We start from the raw sequence: 4,433 nt of genomic DNA, 5'->3' as shown, positions 1-4,433 counted from the left end.
AAAAATCTGAACTAACTGTTAAGTGGCCAGAGACTCAGTATAGACATGACTGATTGCCAAGCTCTGGGCTGTGGGGACAATCCTTTGGAGAGCTCAACACTTTGGTGAATTGCTACTCCTGGAAAGTCATCAAGCTTTGATAGTAAAGGTTGCAGATAAATGCTCTGAAAACAACATGGCAGTAAGTTAAAGGAAAAAAAAAGATAAATGAAATAATAGAATGGGAACAAGACCTCTGAACTAAATCTTTTTAAGTGTGGCCAACTAATTTTTAAGACATATGCCAAGGTCATTGCTGGAGAAGCTGTTGTCTTTTCAAGGAATACTGTTAGGAAAACTGTATAGCCTAATGTGAGAGGCACAAGAACTCACCTTTCATTATATATATAATATATATATATAAATATATAATATATATATATATATATATATATATATATAATATATATCACTCAAAATACTCAAAACAAGGTTAACTTATAAAACTCTTAGAAGAAAACTTATGGGGAAATGTGGTGACTTTGAGTTTCATGACAATCCCTGAGACAGGACACCAAAAGTAAGCCCACAAAAGATAAAAGAGATAAGCTGTATTTCACCTTTACTTTAGAGCGTAAAGTTTAGATATGTCACTGGGACAACCTGAATCTGTGTCTTTAGGTCATGATCACTCATATGAGGCAGATAATAGTCTCTGGGTTGAGAGTTTTGTTCTGTATGTACACTTTCTTTTTTTGGTTTAGTCCCAATCCATTGATATATTATGAGTCAGTTGCTGGCTATTATCCCCTTATTGATTACAGGACTTTTGTCAGAGCATAGAAATCAGAGCATGTATTAATTCATGTGGTGTGTGTGTGTGTGTGTGTTTGCTTGTTTTGTCATCTTGACATGTTAAAGTCATCATATAAGAGGAAATCTCAATTGAGAAAATGTCTCCATTAGGATTCTAGGCAAGTCTATGGAGGAATTACTTGATTGTACTGTATTAATGGCATAATGCCACTGTGGGTGGTGCCCAAGCCTGGGAAGGTGGTCTTTGAATCTATAAGAAAAACAGCTGAACATGAGTCTGAGGAGCAAGACAGTAAACAGCATTCCTCTATGGCTTTTGCTTCAGTTACTACCTCTAGGACCTGTCTTTAACTCTTACCCTCATTTCTTTCAGTAATGAATCAAGGCATGAAAATGTAAAGAAACCCCCACCAACTTGCTTTTGATTATAGTATTTATCACAGCAATAGAAAGCGAACTAAGACTCAGCATATGTATGTAGCATTTGTAAAAGACTTGTTTGTGCACACTATAATTACCATGAGGAAATTTCATCCACATCTAAATTTCAGCTACTGTTCATAGCCAGATGCCTAACAATTTCATGTCTTCATTGTTTACCTGCAATTAATTAGTTTGTATCTCAACGGGCTTGATATTCAACGTATGCAAGATCTAGTTCATTAATGTCAAATCATACATTTGCTCAATTCTCCTTACACAATTTAAGTAAACCACAAAGCCAGGATCTTCAATTTCCTTTGCATCCCATAGGTCACCAGCATCTAGGCACTTTTAAATTCACTTCCATAAATAGTTGATAAATGTCTATCCCATATTCAAGAGAGTCCACAATAGGTAGAGTCCATTCTTGCATATAATCATACTTTGTGAACAACAGAGCTCTCAGTACACAGGTGTTTTACAAACATGTATTAAACTAATAATACTGGAAGCCCTGCACTCCTCCTTAGGAAATTATATGATACAAAAGAAGTTAAAGGAACTTCTCTGTATATGTTTATGCACACAAGAGTTGAGTTATTTCTCAAGGAAATTAGGGACCACATGTTGACATGTACTTGTGATTTCTCCTGTTATTGTCTTCAATTTGGTGTCTTGTGTTTAGCATCACCATTCACATTTAACTGAGTTTCTTCAACATCTCTAACTTGTTTAGTACAATGATTCCTCTGTCTGTTGCCTCCTATCATTATGAATCAAATACACTTCAATTCTTTGGTTGGAAAATATAAAAGACTTGGTGCTCATGAAGCAGAGTGGAGGTGGAGATGAAGGGATGTGGATGAGGGTGAGGGAATGGAAGCATGTATCTCAGAGCTACAATTTCCTGTGCATTAAATATATGAATCTATTTTCATACTTTAAAAACACCCAGAAATAAGCATTCATAGTGAACAAATTTATAATGAAGGCTATAGGAAGAAACATCCCTGAAATTACTTTTTCAACTCAAAAATGCTATGGGTACACATAGCATATATGGGGGCAGGGCTAGGGTTGGAGAAAATCCTAAAGGAGCTGTGGGAAGTGTAGAAGGTTCTTCTGATCAGAACTCTGATTCTGCAGTGTTGTTCAACATTTGGCTTCCCACCACCTTTCACAATGTTTCTGATTGTGGTTTGTCTTTTCAAATCACATTCCTTCTGTGTTTCCTTTATCATTTTCCTTTTATTGAAAATAGAGTCTTTATTCATACAATATGCTTTGATTAGAGTTTCCCCTTCCTCTATCCCTCACATCCTCCCCTCCCCACTTCCCCTTTCCTCTGGAACCATTCCCTTTCTAACTTTAGAAAAGAAAAGTCTTTTAAGAGATAACAACCAAACATGACAAAACAAAATATGAGATGAAACAAAAACTATCTTGTTGAAGTTGGACACAGCCACCCAACAAGAAAAACAGTTCCAAGAGCAGGACCAAGAACCAGAGATCCACTTGTTTTTAGTCAGGAGTCCCATTAAAATACTAAGCTAGTAACTATAATATATATACAAAGGACTAGGTATAGATCTTTGTATGCCCTGTGCTTGTTGTTTCAGTCTCTGTCAGCTCATATGCGCCTTGCTTAGTTGATTCAGATGCCCTTACTCTCTTGATATCCTTCATTCCTGCTGGCTTTTACACTATTTCTGCCTCCTCTTCCATGGAATCTGTGAAGGTGAGCCTATAAGTACTCCTAGTAATGGGGGATACCCAGTGTCAACTGGTGATTTTGTTAACAGATAAGGCTTCTAGTGGTAGGTCCTGTTTATATTCAATTGAGTTGTCAGTCAAGAGAGTCCTGTGAAAATCTCCCAAACACCCTAGACTACTGCTAAGTCAATGGTGTACTCTCCGCAAACTTATAGTGGGACCCCATTATCGATGACAACACCACACAACTCATGGTACCTGGAGTGTTTCTGTTTTTGATTTTTTTTTTTAACATTCTTCAAGTGAGTGATGGAGGTTGTAACAAAGACATGTATCTTTAAGCAACAAAGGAGGGGTTAATGCTTTTTTCATCACACATTTGATGGCTCTGTTTATAGTCTATGTTTTTCGCAGTATCATTCTGATGGAATCCAACCCCAGCCTCCCAATTCTTTTTCTCCAAACTCATGACCTGGTCCTATACCCAGTCAGGCAGTGACTAGGGCACACCAGTCTTCCTGCTGTCCAGGATGGTCCTGCCAGAGAGAGGACCCTAATTATGAGGTTGCACTTGTGTAGAAAATGAGGAGCTGTGACTTCAAATGCAGTATAAAAGGCAGGGCACAGGCAGCTCATGCCAGTTATCACCAGGCACTGTAGGATGAACGCTTCTTGAAACCAGACTCTGTCAGCCTGCCTACTAGATCTGACTGGTGGTGGTGGTGGTGCTGCTGCTGCTGCTGCTGCTGCTCCTGCTGTTCCTGCTGTTCCTGCTGCTCCTGTTGCTGCTACTACATCTTCCTCCCGTTAAGCAGACTCCAGTAAACGACCAACCATGGTAAACATGAACCTCGTAATCCTCCTAGTGGGAGGTTCTCTCCTTATCATAATTATATCGACATTAAAACTACTGTACCAGGTAAGTTAAGATTAGACTGTCCTAAGATTAAACTAGCTAAATATGGGGATGGGCTTCTCTTTATAAGAAGCAGGGTGAGGGAGGAGGGGATAGGGGGTTAGCAGAGGGAAAACAGGGAAAGGGGATAACATTTGAAATGTAAATAAAGAAAATATCTAATTAAATTTTAAAATATATGACAGAAAAAAAAAAACAGAGAGGGGAAAGGAACCAAGGGAAGAGCATCAAATGCCACTGCCCTCCCTAGAATCCGGACATTTCATGTCTCTTCCATTTGGGTTTCCCAGGATTTCACCACTGGATTCAATAGTTGTGGTCAGTTAGAACATGGACATAGGTCACTAAAGATTTGAATGGCTATCCAGCGAGCCTCTCACACACAACATGAAAACACAAGAGCTAAAAGCTGCTGTACCCCAGCATCATTATCTCATGTTAAAAAATCTACTCTTCCTCTTTTCTTTTCTTTTCTTTTCTTCTCTTTTCTTCTCTTCTCTTCTCTTCTCTTCTCTTCTCTTCTCTTCTCTTCTCTTCTCTTCTCTTCTCTTCTCTTCTCTTCTCTTCTCTTCTCCTCTCCTCTCCT

Source organism: Mus pahari, chromosome X (assembly GCF_900095145.1).
Source record: "Mus pahari chromosome X, PAHARI_EIJ_v1.1, whole genome shotgun sequence".
NCBI lineage: Eukaryota > Metazoa > Chordata > Mammalia > Rodentia > Muridae > Mus > Mus pahari.
Note: the sequence above shows the minus strand (reverse complement) of the source record.